This window comes from Alligator sinensis, unplaced genomic scaffold, assembly GCF_000455745.1.
Source record: "Alligator sinensis unplaced genomic scaffold, ASM45574v1 scaffold342_1, whole genome shotgun sequence".
NCBI classification, from domain to species: Eukaryota; Metazoa; Chordata; order Crocodylia; family Alligatoridae; genus Alligator; species Alligator sinensis.
This window is the reverse complement of record NW_005842126.1, coordinates 173338-193589: the sequence shown is the minus strand read 5'-3', so window position 1 is coordinate 193589 and position 20252 is coordinate 173338. Positions and strand designations below refer to the sequence as shown.

At 40.0% G+C, this 20252-nt stretch overlaps 1 protein-coding gene across 2 annotated transcripts in view; it reads left to right on the top strand.

Annotated features, from left to right (window-relative positions):
* The window catches only part of MYLK4 (myosin light chain kinase family member 4), a 96980-nt gene that overhangs the window by 19073 nt on the left and 57655 nt on the right, over positions 1–20252 (top strand). The window lies entirely within an intron of this gene.

Genomic DNA, 20252 nt, shown 5'->3' with positions numbered 1-20252 from the left:
TTGGTTAGAAATGTTGCAGGAGCATATGTAGAAAGGGCTTTGGGGTTGGTCCAGCTGAGTGTAGGCCTACAGGCGGAAAACAAATGCTATATGGAATAAACTACAGAAATAGTTTATAAATACCCACTCTAACTTCTTGTGCTAGCCAAAATAACTATCTCCAAAGGATAAAAGCTAATGAAGTTTATCTTCCCCAAGCTGATTTCCAAACACAGATGATGTTTTTCCAAATACTGATCCCAAACTAATTTACAGATCTGTTGCAAAACTCTGAGATCCTGATCCAACAAAACAAGCCCATGCGCTTTGCCGACCTGAGGCCTCACTGACTACCTGGTGTACAGGCATCAGGAGAAGGGAAAAAAAGAATATAGATCTGAATATGAAAGCTTTTCTTTTTTTATCTGATAACCTGTGAAACCTCCCCAATTTTTGTAAACACTTAAGGGTGGAGACTATTAAATCTATTGCAGGAAATAGAACTATTTACTGGGGTGAGAGAGATAGAGAGTACATTGATTTAATTTCAGTGGGTGGTGTCCTACTCCGTTTACAAGTGATGAAGCCCTTATTTATGTCAATTGAAGAGTAGTATCAAGCCCAGAGAGAAAACCTGTTATACAGACACTCAGAAAAATTATGGGGAAATTATGCAAACATTGTAAATGCATGTGTATTCACTTAAAATATAAATGCGCTCAGAGATATACTGAACGTAATTGCAGGAGAAAATACACTTTTGGCCACAATGGAAACAGCTGTTTTTCTAGACAAATTATTTTTCTAAAATAAACAAACACAAATGGTGTCTCTTAAGTATAATATATTCTCAAATCAGATTCTGAAACTGAGTAAAAATGGAACTATGGAAAACATAATCATGCTGCAAACTCAGCTGTGTTTTTAAACAATTTAGAGGCACCAAATACTTGCCAGAAGCTGTGGTATTGCATTCCTCTAGATGGTGCTCTTTTCCACATTTGATTGACAGTCTGAGATTCTGCCCCTGGAAAAGAGTAATTACTAATCAGATGCAAAAAAGGTCATGGCAAAGCAGTCTTACTTTTCTCTCTCATCCAATGTTGATAACATGCCCTTTTTATTATTTTTCAAAAAGAAAAATGTTTAAAGAACTACCAGCTACTGTATCATTCATGGTAATCATATTTTGTGTAAAATGGGGGGACAGAATAAAAGACAGATAGCATAAGAATGTTTTTTTTATAAAAGAAGGAGTACATTTTGTGATCATTTTTTATACCTCGCACTTTATGCTCTCCTTCATTAGTATTGTTTGCAAGTATATATCTAACTGTGGGTTTAATTTCAGCTGTTAACACAAAGGTCATATAGTCTTCAGTTAAAGCTGCAAGACAGAATTTCCATAGAAATTATTTCTATATCTGAAAACTTCCTACAACTTGGTAATTACTTATACCATGAGAGATTTCAGGAATTTTAAAAGTAGTGGAATGACATGTGTCCTCTCCCTGAAATGACATACTAGTCATTTTGGATATTCACAGTCAACTTCATCCCTTCTTCATTTGATTGTCTTCAGACTGCTCCAGTTACACGGTGAAATCATATCCCACTGAAGTCAGTTAAAGTTTGGCCATTTACTGAAATGGGGCCAAAGTTCCACTCAGTCTGTACCCCTTGCAAGGCTAGGGAACGTATTTTAACAGTAAGTAGAGCTATGACACGCATGTTCAAATTGATCCCAAAGGTCCAAAAAGGCAGCACTAAGAACAAGAGAGATTAAGATAACAAGGAAGTAGTTTCTTTAATGTTAACAACATGTTCTTTAACTTCAATTCTATGATTTTGTTGCAAAATATATATTTACAATTTATTAGTAGGTTTAACTGATATTTAGCATGCTATTGCCATACCAGCTGGGCACTTTACTAAATTAATAAAGGCACCCACAGTGCATAATAGATTTTTTTCAGGAATGTGAAGCAAGATCAGCATCATATAAACACTAAGCACTGTTAAATTGTGCTTTGAAGCTCTCCAAGCTCCAGCAGGCCACCTGGCTCTAAAGGCCAGAGAAGAAAGTTATTCTTTGATCCTGGTGTCCACAGAGCCTGCAGGGCTGTCACGAAGCCCAGTTATTGTTGCTAGGTTTAGAGTTGTAACTGTTACCAGTTGACATATTGGTTGCAGGGTTTCTGGACTCTTTGCCTAGGGACAGAAGTTACACATCAACTGAACTTGTTTAAGTGATCAGAAATTGGTTTAAACCTGTAACAGAACATAAGTTCAGTGCACATAAACCTGTTCAAAATGGCCAAAACTGGTCTAAGATAAACCTGGTTTAATGTAGTATCAGATTTAACTGATTTGGCTCAAACCAGTTTATGGAACTTGCATCCCAGACCTCTTCCTGATTTAAGTTAAATAAGAGTCCCCCCAGCATCCCAGCATGCCTTTCAGCCCTGGGCTGGACTGTCTACTTCAGAGAGCAGGGCTGGCCCCACCCCTGACTTCCCTAGCTGGAGCACTATCACTGCTCTGGCTGGCTGAGAAGGGGGTGTGGAACTGCAGGCACAGCAGTGTCTGCCTGGCTTCTTCCTGCCCCCTCCCACCCACCGTTGCCTCTTGTTGCTCAAGCAGGGATCCTCTTCTCTCCCACAGCACAGACCCTAACCAGCATCTGGTCACGGTCACACCACCCCCATGCTAGCTAATGCTGAGCGGTGTCTGTGTGTGTGTGTCTTCAACTTCAGTAAGACAAAGGCAGGCAGAACAGTGTCCACTTAGGACTTTTTGGAGTTAATCAACAGGTTAGCTGGTAATGTATAATGAGGGAGTGTGCCACTACAGTGAAGTAGCTACTGGTCATATGTAGACACACATGATTGCAATGTCACCGTAGTGTATTGTATCACAACAGTGATGTAGCGTGTTGCTACAGCTACATAGCGTGACATGTAGACACACCCTTGCCTTATTAAAAAGAAAGAGTAAGATGCTCTTATTATTGTGGAAAAACACTTAAAATTTAAGCTGAATATACTCTAAAGGCCCAATAGTCAAATAAAAAGAAGATGAAACTCTCGTGATGGTTGAGTCAATCTCAATTTGGGTAGGGAAGGGGCTGATTCATGATTAAGTGTTCAGGATTGACAGTAATCAAATTGTTGCTTGGTACTTAGAGAGATACTTAAAACTCTTTTCCTGTCAGTCTCTGCACAGTTGTATATACACAATCATAGGGAGAATTATGTTGCATCTCATTCACAATGTTTCACTGTTCACATTATATCTACAGCCATACCCTTACATTTGCTGTACAATGAAAGTATAATCCTGCAGATTATACCTCAAGTCTGGAAAAATAGACTGCAACTATTAACTCTGTATTACACCTTTTGTCTCTTAATTCTGTTGTTGAAAACTAAATGTTTTCTGCACTCTATTTACAAGGGGAGCTGGTAGCATTCTCAGTCATTGGTTATATAACATTTCCTCTTTTAAGACTGTTTTCAATTGCTTATTGCTCTATGTGCTTAGGCTAAACTCTGAAGTATCTGCTTTAAACTTAATTTATTTGGATAATTTCAACTAAAACAATCTAGCCATTACTGGGAGTATTAACGAAAAATGTGCTGCTTGCCGACATTAAAATGTTCCTACAACTGTTTTGTTGAAATAATCTAGCATCTCTGTATTTTGGATCAGGAACTTTAAATTTGGCAGAAGTTAAGGCTTTTGGATATGAGGGGAGGGACAGCACGTGGACAGATGTGTGGTGGAGTGGGACAGAGTGGAACAAAGGGACAAGGCAGACTGGGAAGCAAAGCAGTTTATAAACCCACTGGAACACACTCCTTTCTAGAACTTGAAATGAAACCCAGGAGTAGTTTGAATCTACATTCCTCTGCTATCAAATAACTGAGAAACCTACCAGGATAGCGTATGTTTCATTCCCTTTGGCCCCCAAATTTTGCTTTTTGTATATATTTTTTCATTCCTCATTTATTAAAAGGAGAAAGCAGCTAACAGATGACTGACAGTATGAACTGTTAAATGCCAGGGATTGTGCTAATAGATTTGGCTCATTTGAGAAGCTCTAGGTTATCAGAGCAAATTACCTTTCAAGCTATGCTATGCACATTTTCTCTGTAGGCTCCTGTACCTGTTTCACACTTGTCATTACGCCATCACTTTTTTTCCCTTATAGGTACAGGGAATATGTTGAATTGTGGGACAGCATTCACTCTTTCTTGCAAGGGTATCTATGCTTCTCTAGCTAGGCACTGCTTACAGAACTGGGGAGGGCATTGAAAACACCTACCAAATTACTTTTAGTAAACCAAGAGACCAAAGTAAATAAAAAATGGATCTATCCTTGAATGGAAAATCTAACTGGATTGCAGGTAGTTTTTGCATCTTAGCCTCATTCCTATGGCATGCATTATGGACTGTGCTAACCCATGGAAGAAACAGAAAGACCTCTGCAACTGGAAATATGCAGGTAGTAGAAATGCTTTTAAATAAGGTCGATTCATTTCACATGTTAGCTTTGATGTTTTTAAGGAAGCAAATGCTGCTTGTAAACCCAGTTAGAGTGTGTACATAATGTTTGTCCTCTTAACACGTATGGCCTTTCAGGGGGAAAAAGACAAATAGAGAAATGTAAGAGCATTGTTCTTTTGGATCACAGTCATCTCTTCCATAATTTGCAGCAACTCCCAGTCTAATGTTATTACTAAAAAAAAAAAGTTACATCTCCCCATGGATGCTACTTGTAAGTTTCCATTGAAACATTTACTTGACTGACCTCTGCTGGGTGAGGTAGACAGAATCACCTCAGGTTTATCATTTGGCAGCTACTGGTTGAGTAAGTCAGCCATCCAGTATTACTGTCTCACGACCAGTGCAGGAACAGAGAAGATCCCAGAAGAACCCAAATACTTAGATTTCCACAAGGGTTGACATTTATTCTTTCCCCATTATTAGCAATGAAAGTATTCCCTTCTCAAAGATCCAAAAGCTAATTAGGTGATTTTAGTAGGCTAGTGTTATATTATTAGTTACAACCAAAGGACTGTATATTAAGTATACTGTAGTTCAGAGATAGGAAATGAGTACAGTGCTGACAGGATGTTTTGTTTTTTTCAGAATTTTTTAAAAGAATTTACATCAGAAAATGTTTCATAAGAAAAAACACCTAAGAATTTAGGTTTAGAAAGACACATTCTTTCTTAGCATATAGATTGTCAGGATGATTAGACTGCCATAGCTGCAGTTCTGTTTTTGTAAATTGAATTAGTCTTAAATCTAACTTCTGGTGTATAGTATTTAAATTCTGAAATGTCCCTAAATTTCAGTTTTTCATATTCTCCTTTCCTAATGTTATCCAAAAAGAACAAACAGCAATTTGTGCAAGAGAGTAAGGGGACAGTGATAAAGAATAGAAAAAATAAGTAATATACAATCAGCTGTCTTGATGTTGCTGTATGCATAGTCATAAAACAATACAACATTGGAAAGAATGAAATTAAACAAACAAAATGAAATTCTTCCGAAAAGTATTATCAGCTCCTTTGACATTCTTTTAGTTATAAAATTTCTGAACAACAACTCTGATCATATTAATGTCTTCCTTATCACAGACATTGTTCTTTCATAGTATGGTAATGGCTTCCTCAGTGAATTCCATTTACAAGAAAAACATGGTTCATATATTGTGAAAGATTTCTATTATGTTTCCATTTATGCTGGAATAGAAATAGATTATTTAATGACATTGTATATGTGCTTTATATGTATAGTTTGATACTTGTGTGAAAAATACCCTTTGAATAACCTGTTAAATAATATATTATCCATCACATACAGCATTCATGAATCCAGAGTTCAACCAGATTCAATTACTAAAAGCTCTTAAACCTTTATTTACTTTTCAATTTGTACTCTTCTGTTTTCATCTTTCATTCTGTTAATCAATTGAAAACAATTGATCTTACTCTGGTTTTCATTCAGTCTGTAGGCAATTAAGCTTCCTCATACACTATGACAGTACTTTAATTTTGTGGGTTCAAATAGTTTAGAAAGAATGATTTAGAATCAGGAGAACCTTTTGCCTTGGCCTTGGACTTTGTAAAATCTTTTTCTGAAATATAAAATTTGGGGCCATATTTGTTTTGATAATAATACTTTACAGCTGACTTGTGTTACCTTATATATTGTGCTTTCCTTTACCTCCAGGCATGTAGTGTAGGCGTGCTTGTGTTAGAGAAAAAACTGGAAAAATTGTTTGGGGTAGTTCAGAATGGTTTAAAGAAATTTATACCTGCCACTCCCTCAAATTTCTGAATTTGGTGAACAGAATTGGTACTTGAGGGAGAACATCTGACTGGCAAATTCTATCAGTGTTGGATATCATATATGTAAATTATGCTGATACAGTGCCCACTCTTGCTTACATACAGCTATTTTAAGTAGTCTCAGTTTAGATTTCTAACTCACACATTTGAGAATATATAGAAAGTGTTCACCCTTCTGAGAACTCTGCTGTTTCTTAAATAAGGCTCCTCCAGGGAGGCAGGAAAGCTTCTGCCACTCTGCTTTTTGTCACACTTTGGAATGTTCTTCTACTTACTTTCACAGGCTCTCTTGCTTTTTCTCTCTCTCTCTCTCTCTTTTCCCTCTTCTCCCTATTACTGAAGTAATTTCCACATTTCATACCCGTGTGCGGGCCAGGAGCGACCCGAGCCCTTTTCCGTGCTGCATGCGGGCTGTGGCCAGCAGCCTGGGCACGCCGGGTTGGAGAGGGAAGGCCGTTGAGCTGGAATTAGGCACAAACGCTTAGCGGTAGTTTAAAAGATTGTTTACTTACACCGAGATGGCAGTGGTGTAGGCTGGAAAACTTGGTTGAGTTGCGGTTACAGACAGAAAACAAAACAAAACTCGAACCTGCAGGGCACCAGGGTACGTCACAAGGGTTTTCAGCGACGGGAAGATGTAAAACATGAGGGTACGTCGCAAGGGTTTTCGGCGACGGGAAGATAAACCTGCAGGACTCGAACCCGGGTAGAAGAGCTCTGAAGTCGTCCGGCAAGGACTCACACGAAGGTTGCTAGGCTCCATGGGTCCGGTTCTTTTGCGCGCGGGAAGGGATACATCTGGACTGCGATCGACGACGGGGAGAGGCTAGAGGTTGATCAGACCTCCGTTGCCTGCTTGAACTGCACTGGGTCCGTAAGGATCCGCAGCGCATAGAGATCTTCACACAGGGTGAAGTCTCCCCCTCCCGGTGTTCGTGGAGTCCTCCAACTTGAGCGGAAACCACTCAAGCCTCTTATACGGCTAGCAAGACAATCACTAGCCGCCCCGTGTGAATAATTTAGAACTGGCCAATAATGGGACTCGAATTAGCATACAAATGGCGGGAACTCTTTGCAACGAGCATTTCTGCGCTGCAACAAAGAAATGCACCCTGCAAAGAAAGCTTCAAATTGGCGGGAAATTCTCCCTTGCACCGGGGTTCTCTTTTGCAGCAGAAAACTCCACCGTGCAAAGAAGCTATAATTTAGCGGGAACAATTTAGCAGTGCCGAAGCACACAAAAACAAAAATCACACCCTTTGGGTTGTGACAACCCGTACCAGCCCTTACCTAAACCTAGCTTCAAAACATCAAATCTTCAGATAGATTGATATACTTCTGCATCATACAGCAGTTACTTCACCTGGAGAAATCTGGATTAGGAGGAATGTCTAGTTCTCTCCTTATATACAAATGTGTAGGTCTTACTGAAGTTGATGTGAATGGTACCTGTCTATATAAAGGTCAAACTGTTTCTAGAGTTTTCAGAGAAGCCAAGAAAGAAGAGTTTTGTTTTCTTGTTTTGTTTGCCTTTGCTTTTCATAATTTGCCACACAGATTTTAAGTCAGTTGTCCTCTGGCTGTCAAGAGCTTTCTCTGCAGTGGGTGTACAGAAAATGTCACTGTTATCAGCACTGGCATGTCAGTGGGAACACTTGAGCATTGAACTCAGCATGTAGCAAAGAAAGGGAACTGGAAATGGAAAATCTGAAAATATTTTACATTAATCTTGGTATCTCCAAACAAAACCTAGACACCCACTTGTGTAATCCCTCCAAAATGATCACACAGTCTGTGCATTTTTGTGAACGGAGTTGATAGATGTCTGTAAATACACAATGACAAGTGGGCTGATACTCTGTGAAGAGCTTTCCGCTACCTGGCAGCCTAACAAAGCTCCTATTTACAGTTGTGTGAGTTAAAATAGGTTAGATCTCCAATGCATATTTTTATGGAAACCTTGTATCTTTTCTAATGAATTTTACAAGATCTCTAGGAATACCTGTAATGATGGCTAAAGCTCTTTGTTGCCTATAATTCATGCAGTGTAAATCCAGCTCTGAAGTTCAACCCTGTGCCATCAGTTTTCTGCATGCATCTGTGCTGTGCATGCTTTGAATTTTGGCTTCTGAACATGTAACAGTCAAGAAATCCTATCTGAAATGCAAGGTGCAGCTAAAAAGAGCAAGGTGACCTGAGACATCACAGAAGTCATATGTGAAGATACTACTCTGCACTCCCAGTGAGACGGGATGTGATGAAAAGATTGATAAAGGACTTCCTTGCTTTTCTGTCCTCTGTAGGAAAACTTAGTATGCCTTGATTTCCAAAAACAGGGCATGGATCAAGCAAATTCCCTCATTTCCTAAGCTCTTCCCCAAAGAAGCAAGAAAAAAGGGAGCAGAAAATAAGGAATCTAGAGCTATACACGACAACTCTCCATTGCCCCTTTTCCATTCTGTACATGGAGCTACAGCAGATATACTGGACCAGATCATAGATGACTGAGATAACCTGTGAGATGGACAAGACTGATTGGTGATATGGATGGAATAGTGACCTTGTGGTAGCTATGCAGACACACTGGCCTATGTATGTCTTGTTATGTATATTACTTGGTATGCAGGTTGAACATATGGGTACTGTGCTGCGCTTGCCCTCATCACCTTTGTGTTTGTCTATCTATTCAGTAGGTGTAATTGTCTTGGTGCTGAAAGAGCTTTACTATTAATTGTACTTCATCTGTATGTTGAGCCCTCAATTTGAGATTGGGCTGGGAGAACTGTAATTAGATAATGTGCATCCTGAAGAATGTATAGTCTAAATGACAAGCCAGAAAAATAATGGAAGGATAGGTAAAGGGATTTCCCCAAGGATATACTGTAGGTCAGCAGCAGAACCATACAGTAGAATCCAGTTATCCGTTTCTCTGTTCAGTGTCCTATTCAGTGGACCAAGTTATTTCATAGTAAGACTGAGAAACAAGCATTTCAAGTTGTCTCGGAGCCTTCAACCTATCAGATCTCAGCTTTCCTTCAAGCCACTTCTTAAATATCAGTTAGTCTGTGGAGCTCCCTCATATCAATGGCACAAAGTTATTGTGATTTTTCTTAGTTAGTGAAACCAGTATCAAAGTAAGGAAAATAAAGCTTAAACACACTTACCCATTTCCTAGATATTTTTCAGAACTTTCTGCCACTCACTGATACACAAGTTTCCTCAATCAGAGTCTCTCTCTCCTTGAGCCTCCAGGGTGAGTGTTTCGTCAACAGATGATAAGATGTAAACAGGGAAAATCATTTTCATCTAGCAAGGTTATCAATATTTATTTCAAGATGAACAACTTTAAATCCTGGCCTATGCTTTAGGACAAGATACTTACTTCTATGTCCATAAAATACAGCCAGAATTAGAAAGAAAGATAAAATGCCCTGAGTCATCTTGTGATATGTGATCTAATGAATTCATTCTTGTTCTAGAACATTATTCTTGTGAATGTGTTTGTTTGTTTATTTATTTATGGCCATAAACATTCAAAAGTGTCTTGTTGCACTTATCCAATCAGCCAACCTATCACATACACTGGAAAATATATCTAGATGGCCCACCATGACCTTTCCTTCTGGCACTGTCACCGTGTGGTGTCTCAGCAAACACGTGGAATGATGGTCACAGTGCAATGCAGATGACATTCTGATGCTGGGTGCATTGTCAAGGATCCTGACCTATGGGCTTTTCACCTTGGAGAGGACACATTTCAGTTGTATCAGACAAGGGATGACTCTTTTCATGTAATAAACATCCTAAGAAGATGATTTTCATTTTCCCCTTAAATGGTCAAGTCATTAGAGTCCTTTGCTGGTTTTTTTCTCCTTCTACACTTCTACTAATCTTAACTCCTCCATTAGGTTTCTCATTTGCACCCCAGTTAAACAGCCTGGACCAAGTTCTGCCCTCAGACAGTCATGCATGTCTCCTGAGTTGGTGAAATTTGCTGTCACGGAACACTATATAATTGAAGAATTAGCTTGACCAAGGCAGATGGTGGAACATTATGAGTTACTCTTCAGATCAGAGTATGGTTTTGAGCAGGAGATCTGCCTCTTCTGAGATGGATGGGATACTTAAGCAATCAATCCTTGCTTTCTAAGTAACTCTTACTGTTCCAGATACTCCTCTTGATTAACTTAGTATTAATAGCACATACCTACAATCTGGAGCATTTCTCTAAATCCTTTCATTCTGACAGAAACAAAGAATTGGGATAGCTGATGTAGTAATCTGTTGATATAATTCACCTATGCTCTATATGGGCTTGGATCCATAACAAACTTAGACCAGGTAACCAAGGTTTACACTAGTGTAACCAAGAAGTAGACAAATGACAGTGTTACACACATGTAAGTTACTTGAATCTAGTGCATAATTACCCTGTAAAAATCTGGCATAAAACCATACAACTGTAAGTATTACAGGCCCAGAGCTATCCTGGTTTATCATTTCCCCATCAAACCTAGTGCTGAAGTACTGCAATAGCAAGCAACTACCCTGAAACAGGTGATCATCTGTCCATTTTAGACACTGATGTAAATTCTAATGGTGTTAATGCTCTGCATCCAGGGTCTATGATTAAAATTTACAAATCTAACTATTATTCTGAGGTAAATGAAAATAAAATTGGACCAGTACTCTCAAGGTAGAGAAAGGGTAGGGCTGAATTGAAATACACATAAAATGATTCTTTTTTAAAGTTCCAAGACACAGAAAACCCCATATTTCTCCCTATCTCTCTTTGGTTTCCAGGCTAATTATGTGGATATAGTGCTACCTAATGTCAGCAGACAAGATCTCCCTAAATCAAGCCTGTACTAAGTATTCCTATAAAGGACACGTGTATAAATTGACTTAATTTCAATGGTGTCCCTCATTTAATTATGCTGAACTCATATATTAAATGCTGACTGCAGTTGAGGATTATAGAGGAAAACTGTGGCCTTTTTGCTTAATTAATGATTAGCAGCGAGACTGTGGAAGATGCAGGACCATTTTCATTTGACCTTTCATGGTTGCTTAATTATATAGCTCCTCATACCATAGATTCACAGGGCTGGAAAGAACCTCAGGACATCATCTAGTCCATCCCCTGTTCAAGGCAGGATCGTCCCTGACTAAACTGATCCAGACAAATGTTTCTTTATAATGCATGCAAAATCTTCCAGTGACTGAGAGAGGGGAAATTTGTCCAAATACGCAAACACCCTTGCAGTTAGAAAGGTTTTCCTATTATCTAAAACAAATTTCCTTCATTGTAATTTAAACTTGGTACTTCTTGTCCCTTCCCATCCCCTTTATGAGCACAGAATAGTTGATGACTATCTTCTTTAAAACAACTCTTTTTGTATTTGAAGATTGTTCTCAAAACTTCCTATCTATTCTTCTCCAGACTAAAAAATCCCAGTTCTTCTTTTCCTCATTTGTCATGTTTTCTAGACTTCTGATTATTTTTGCTGCTTCTCTCTGAACTCTTTCCAACTTGTGCTTCTCTCTGACCTCTTTCCCGTTTGTCCACTTTCTTCCTGAATTGCAATGACATAGTACTCCAGGTGAAGCCATACCAGTGCTGAATAGAGCGGAAGAATCACTTCCATTGCCTTGTGGCAGCATGTGCTTTTGTTAAAAAAGTAGCTAACAACACATGCTAACTAACCAAATGTATAAACACCCATTATTGAATTATAGTCACCTTGTAATCTACACTAACTCCCAGTTGCTTTCCTGCATTACCATAGCCTAGCCTGTTGTTTCCCCTTTTGTATTTGTGCATTTGATTGTTCTACCCTAAGTACAGTACTTTGCACTTGTCATTATTAAATGTCATTGGATTTATTGCAGAGTATTTCTCCAATTTCTCCAGGTCATTATGAATCTTAATACTTCATTAAATGTCTGCTGCCTCATCAAGCTTGGTATCTTCTGCAAGTTTACTTAACATATGCTCAATTCCATGATCAAAATTGTTAATGAAGACATCGAACAGGATAGGACACAGGACAGATCCCTTCCTTCATCTTCTGCCCCTTAACACCTCCTTCCATATAGCCATGAAGCAATTCATGTGTATTCTTTGACTACAGTAGGTTTGTCTACACAATATGTAGTACTGTGCAGTAGACTAATCTAATGCACAGTAAAGCATCACCATGTAACCGTGCACAGCAACTACTGCACAGTAAATTAGTTTACTGTGCAGTTAGTTAGTACCTGCAAATACAGGTAGCTGCAAAGTTGCTCCTGGCTGGCCACACCAGCATGGGGCCTGGTCCTGGCACTGCTCAGCAACCAGGTCCCCCCCAGGAGTTGATCATCAGTGCCAGAACCAGGCCCCTCTCTGCCCCCCACCCCCATCTTGGCACAGTGGGACTTCTGGCTCCACACAGGAGCAGAAAGCTGAGCAGCACTGGGACTAAATAGCTCTTGCTTCTTTGCTCAGCTGGGGGCTTGCTGGGAGCTGCCCCACCAGCTGAATAAGGCACAAGCTACTATGCAGCCAGCATTACAGAATAGCCATTCGTACAAGTACTAAATGACTGTGCAGTAACAACTGTGCAGTCAGCATCTCATGTAGATGTGGCCACAGTCACTTATTATAGAAGTACTGATATCAGGACGTTATATCAAAGAATGAATATTAAAATCTGTGGCTAGGAATTTACTCAGAGGTTTAGACCACACATCGAAATAAATATATTTGGTAATTTTATCCAAGTTGCTAGTGCAACATTTATCAACCCCCCACAAAAACAGTTAAGAGTTGGTGCAGATGCTAGTGTCTTCTTAAGTGATGCCCAGTCTGGAACTGTATGGGGAAGATTGCATGATGCCTCTTTGCACTGCTCAGGGCTTAAGCCAGTGCTATTATGTAGTCTCACCCTCCTGAGCAGAAATTTCCCATGAAAGCTTCAAGAAGATGAACAAACTTCTAAAACTGATTACGTCTTCATTAAAAGATCCTCCATGGCAACAGAAATTTCCTCTGCGCCTGCCAGCAGAGTTCCACTACCCCTCTCAAGCTAAAGGTAGCTTCTGCTGTCTTGTGTCAGCCAGCACAAAACACATGTAGGCACTCATGTACCGTCTGTTGGCTTTAGCTTTCCTTTCAGCAGTTGGTGCTTTCCCAGGGAACACTCTGTGTTGTGCCAGCACAGCTGCTAAGCGGAGCCACGTGGAGCTACTAGATGCTCGTGGACATACAAGTGTTTCTACTGGGCCAGCTGAGTCGGATAAATATCAGTAAGAATGTCAGGAGGGCCAGTCTAGGAAGGAAGGAGCTATAAATGGCATTATACTTCCCTTACTTTGGGCTCCTCCAAAGGCCAGTACTATTCCACAAAGAAGTTAGAGCATCTATTACCCAGCTTACTAGGCTGCATGTAGGCTGCTCTGCAGTTCAGATGTGTTTGAATGCTGAGTGCTCCAGCCACTTGCCTTTCAGCTTCCAAAATGAACCTTCCTACCTCAACACACAGCTATACCAGGGGTTTCAGGGAGTGGGAGTAGCATACAGTGTTGTGTATAGGTGTCCTATATTTCCTTTGCCTCAGGGAATTCCCATGGCACAACGGAGTGGAAAGAAGTCATGTATTTATTACTTCAGTAATACAAATCCTATGATAGGGTGGTAATTCAGGCCTTTGTAAATGTTTGTGTCAATCAAATTAGAAAAAAAGTTAAAGCATTTATCTTGGATTGCTCTAAGATTGGCATACACTCCTTGCTATGTGTTATCTGCTTGTTTGCTAAAAAGATAAGATGCAAGAGTTTCCTAATTAATCTTGTAAGCCTGGATTTTTCATCTAGTGTCATTTAATACCTTAATTACATTTTCTCACTATGCAACTTGGATTCTTACATAGTTCGGGTTACACAACTCTTAAATAGCACCAACTGCAGTTCTGTGAAAGCCAAGATCTCCCAGATGCTTGGCAAATTCTGATGAATAACATAAAATCTTTTATTTGATGCAATTCAGAGAATCTTTGTGCAGATATAAGAAATAGGGTGACGGTTCAGAATTTTGCATTGTAAAGGGAACATGTTTTGATGTGATGGCCTTAGAGTGAAAAGATTCAAAGAAACAGTCTCCTCTACTGGCTGGGGCATGGCCTGGGAGACAGGACACCTGGGGCATTTATAGATATGCTCTGTTAGGCAGGGCCTTTTAATTAGTGCAGCTCCGAGAGTTGCACTAATTAAAGCACCCTGACCGTCACATGTATCAGCGTCCCTGCACTGAAAAATTGCGGCAGGGCACTTTGAACTAAATGAGCTTTAGTTTAAAGCACCCCACCACCATTTTTCAGCATGGGGACGCTGATACACATGATGCTGGAGTCTGCTGGAGCACAGTAATTATAGTGCATTGGAGCAGCTTCCTTCCATATGTATAGGAGCCCCTGGATTTTATTCCTGGCTGTGTCACTAATCTACTGCATGATGTTGGGTACCCCTCCACTGTACCTCTGTTCCCCCTTCTGGCCTTTTACTGTACTGTCTGTTTGAACTCTTTGGTGCAGAGACTAACTCTTACTCTAGGTATACACAATGCCTACACAGGGGCCTTGTTTGGCAGCAGTCTTTAAATGCATTGTAATAATTCTTTTACAAATCACTGAAGCATTTGATTTTACAAAACAGGCACAATTTCACCTTTAGACAACTTGTTTACCGCATAGGGCATGGTCATAAACTCCACTAATTTTTCCACACACTACTAAACCTATTCTTAGAGTATCTGTTTCACTTGCTGCCTCTCCATTCAAGGAAGCATGGATGTGACTCTCTTCAAAGCCCAGAGCTTTTGCTGTGTGTCAGACAGATGAAGTTGCAAGGGCAATGTAAATTATTATCTTCTCTTGGAAATATGCCACCTCCTCAGTGTTTCAAGCAAGTCTAGTCCTTGGCATCTCTGGTATGCGTTTGGACATAGTTAAAAGATGAAATCTGATACAAAAAAAGATATAGGGAAAACATGATGATATGCATGTTATACCCTTCCTCATAAAATACTCTTTGGAACATGAACCAGTTTTAATGTATGTGTAAAGTACTGGTTATGGGGAGGGGAAGGTTACACTTCCCCCTTGTAGATTAAATAATCTCTGCTTCAATATATGAGATTATAGTAACTGCATAGCACAGGAAGCCTTAAATCTACCAGCAGATTCTCCATTAGTTAAACTGGCAGAAACTTTTTTTTCCCAGAATAGAAGGTCCTGGTTCTTTTTCCCCATGCCAAGTATACTGGTGAATGTGATGTTTGCATAAGTACCAGTACAGTCTTGTATCAAACACTTAGCTAATCTGGTACAAATGTGTAGTAGTGTAGAGAAATGTAAAGCTGAAGAAAAAATAAGGGACAGTAGAAGGAGAAAATGAATATTTTCACATTTTGTGAAGGGATGGAAAAGTATTCATCCCATAGGTTAAATGGCATTGCTACTGAAGCCATTTGGCCTGTGTCTCTTTGCTTAAACTATTGCTCATCTGTGACTGTCCATAGTCAACAGAATACCACGTAACATAGCATTCTGTTTTTTCCCCTAGGCTTAATTTTCATGTTATACTGAGGCCACTCTACTAGTCTAGCAGAGTAACGTGGCCTTCCTGTAAATGAGAATCTAACCTTCTGCTTCTGTCTGCATCATATGAGTTATGGAAGGGATTTTATGTCACTTCCTTACAAGTTGCTCTGAAACCAGTGAGGGATCTTTTTCCTTTGGGAAGCAGCAAGCATAGTGGTATGCATGAAGTGGCTATGTCAGTTATCATTTCTAATTGATTTTTTTTGTTTGGGATCAGTGAACATACATAGTTAAAGTTATCTGAAGTGACAGATAATTTTTGAATGCCCAGTTTACGACATTTTAAAAGAGCCAAATATTTAAAAAAAATTAATAACCTTTTGGAAAAATTTAGCTCTAGGTTGTCTCAGGCTGAGCAGGCAAAAACTGAGGTGCTCAGGTTTCTAGTGACTTTGAAAAGAGTATCTATAAACCCCTTATTTTTGCTTTGCACAGTGCTGTATACTTATAATATAAATTAATCTCCCCTGAAAAGCTAAATGCATATCATATTCATGTATTAACCCTCAACTAGTATCTAGGCACCCCTGCAATATACACTGTGTTCACACCCAAGTTAGAACACTATCATAAGCTATTGAGTAATTCCAGGTTTTTTTAAACTGTCCTAATATGGTCTTCAAGGTAACTAACTTCTTTCTGAATCCAAATAGTATCTCTGTCTATATGAGGAAACTGAATCATTGCTGAAAATGGTTTTCACCAATGGTTCCTTCGAACTGCTTTCATAAACTAGGCCAAACTATTTTTTACAGGGTTTCAACAAGTGTGATTGAGACTTGTTGGAAGCCAGCAATGGTAAACATGATTGTCAGCAGCAGCTCAATATTGACTCACCAGCTGCCCATGCTGAGACACAACTGAGTTGCATTCTTCCATGAAAAATGTGCAGTGATTTCTGAAAGGAGATCTGTCTCCAGTCACTGTGGTAGGAAATCTGGTTTCTTCACTGTATCCGGGCTCCAAAATCAGTAGAATGTTTAATTGAAATAATGTGTTGGCAATAATTACTTAATCCACATCTCCAGACCTGCCAGGTTTCCCATATGTCTCAGGCACCTCCTGCATCTGGAATCACATCCTAAACTTGCTCACTGTTCATAATTGCTATTTGCCAAAAACCCTTCCACAGACACTGTAACAGAAATTAGGGTTTCAAAAGTATAAAAACATTGTTTTCCACATGTCTTTAGAAATTATGCATTTACATTTTGGTCTTTTATAGTAATTTATGAGTGGATCTCTGTGTGCATGTAGGTGAAGAGAAAGTGGGGAGGTTCTTTTAAGGGAATTATGGTGAAATCTGCGTGTTTATGCCATATGTTACATGAGAAAAAAACCTATTTTTAATTTGCTGTAGAAATTTTTGCACATTATTTCTATCAATTTGTATGCATATTGGTATTTTTTCTTACCTACCCAAAAGAAGTGCTTCTTTAGGGCTAAATACAACTCCTATTGAACTCCACAAGAGTTTCCCCTTAACACTAATAGGGATTAAATGAAGCCCAGAATTATCACATAGCAGTGTCACAGATATAAAGTCCTGATATTAAAGCATGTATCAATCTTGAAGTGTTACTGGTCCAGCTAGAAATTAGAAATTCTCCTCTCTCCAATGGAATAAAGTTTCCATTACCTGGTATGAGCTAAGAATGAAATTACACATTACACTTGGACCATACTAAATTGGTAGACTGTTAAGCAATGTTAAAGTTAGAAAGTGCTGTGAGCAGTCACATGTTAAGGATTAATACCAGTTCTTTCTTGCACAGCTCTGACTTATCATGAGAGGGCTGGTGAGCAGGGATGTGGCTGGGAACCAGGACATCTGGGCTTTATCCCTACTCTGGGTACATAGGATGTGGGAAAGGGGGATTTGCAGCGGTAGAAGCATGAAGCTGAAGTGGAGAGGCATGGGGGCGGGCTATGTCTTCCCTTCTCAGGCCCCCTGCATTCCCATCCTAGGGTGGGAGATAGGGGGGGAGGGCTGGGCTGCAGGGAGTTTTCCACCAACCTTTGCCAACCTGATCCCAGTCCCCACAGCCCAGTATTAGCCCTTCAGCCTCCCCTGGACAGGGCTGCATGTTTTTCCTGGAAGCTGAGCAAAAGCCACAGAACAGTTCAATTAACTTTGATTACTCAAGGCTAATTGAAGTTTTCCTGTGTGGCCTGGGCCATTTTCCCCTCAGCATCACCAGCTGTCCCCTGGCCATGTAGTTTAGTTGAGGCCTTGGCTTCACTCCACATCCTCTGCTCCCATCCTGGGATTGGAGCGGGCTGTGCTACCAGCATGGAGCCCCTGGGGTTTAGCATGGCAAGACCAGGGAACTATGGGATAGCAGGCTTCCCCACTCCCCATGGCTCCATGCTCTGTGCTGGGAGTGGAGCCTTCAGAGTTTAGTGTGATGGCAGCACATGTTCTTCAGTGCCTTGATAGATGTGGGTCATTAACTATTATTATTAATTTACTGATCTATTTGTACTGAAGCTGTGACAAAGAGTACCAGTTCTAGTGCAAGTGCGTGTCCCTGTCCCTCTATCAAGGACCTTCATCTAGATAATGACAAGGCTTTGAAATAAAATGATGGAGAAGATGGCAGATTTAAGCAGACAAGCAGAATGAGTATAGTCTTCATCTAGCCACTGTCAGTCAGTTATACTTTGTAGGCATCATACTGCAAAGTATAATGCCTCCAAAGTAGGCATTATCTTTAAGGTTCGCTCTATAGGGCTGAACATTTTGCTATGGTGAGAATTCTACTGACTGCACTCTCAGGGCCCTGCATGGATCCCAAATGAGGCTCTGAAGGAGAATTTAATAAAAAATTATAAAGAGAGCCAAAAGATAATGCAGATCACAGACAGGAAGGCTGTCATCTATTTCTTTACGTTGACAGGGATTTAGATTGCCCCTCTCTCTTCAAATATATCCTGAGGGGAGCCTCCAAATTTCCCTCCACGTTTTCTGTGACCTTCAGCAAAATCAGCACCATATACCTGGTGTCCTTGCACATTAAGGGCACAGTTGGCACTGTCATTTGGATAATGAATTGGCAGGAATATGTTCTCAGACACAAGATGTAGAAAGTCCATGCATCGTCTTCTGTCTGTCCTGGCCTTGACTTCCTTGCGCAGAATTAGTCTGCCCCTGAAATAGAATGTTCTTGGAACCTCTCAGAGCACAAGCCAAACTAAAGACTGACCCTTGGATTGGTGGTGGCATGAACAGAATGATTCATTTTGTCTGGGCTGCCCTGACTGCAAAGGAGCTCATATATGAATAGTTTGGATTTTGTTTGCCTCACTGCAGAGTAGGGCAGCAACTGCCTAGGCAAATGTTATCTGCATCCTTTGTGGAACTGGTTGAGGGACCGGTTCCTCCAGTGATGAAAATCACTGCAAGGCCAAGGAAGCTATGACAATCTATGTGCTGCAGGTATGGTCTACAGTGTTGTATGCGCGATAACATGAAAAAAATTCTGTTTTAAGATGCAGCTTTTCATGCAGAGAGCAATTTCAGCAATTTCACCACTTGTCTGACACCACATGCATGCTGGTGGCAACACCTCTTCAGAATATTGCAGGACACTTCTGATTCTCATTCACCAGCCTTTTCTGGTGTTCCCAAATGCCTATCATTTGAAGCATCTAATTATCCTGTATTCAGTTCTTAAAAAGATAAGAAACTCATGAGGTTTCCTGAAAAAAAACTTTTGGTTTCCCTCACATCTTTACGGCTAACTAGCTGGTGCTGAAATAATATATATGTATGTCTACTGCAAACAAAAGATAGAAATGAACAGGCTGGGAAATGCCAGATCATGGTTAACTGAGTGCCACATATACACGGCCACTTGTCTAATCTCCAGTAATGTACCAGTTGCTTTGCTTAGAATACAGTGGAGCAGGGATACAGTAAAGAGAAGAAAATCCACCTGCTTAATCAAGCATTTGAGAGATGCCTGCAAGTAAGTGATCCTCTGATGGATCACCCCTGATGCAGGCTTCAGGCTCGGGCATCTGATTTCCAGAGAACTGTGGGACTTGTAAGGAATAATGAGCATTTACAGTGACCTCTAGCGGTGAAAACCATTTTTGTAGGAAAAGGACACCACTGTAATAGTACAAACCTATCTAAAAACACTGAGAGCTGAATAGTCACAGAGAACACAGGTTTCAACCTCAGAAGGTATTTTATACTCAATTTTTTTTCCTTGGGTTTTCCTTCTGTTTTCCCCTTTTGCCTGGCAGCATCCTGTTGCTGTGT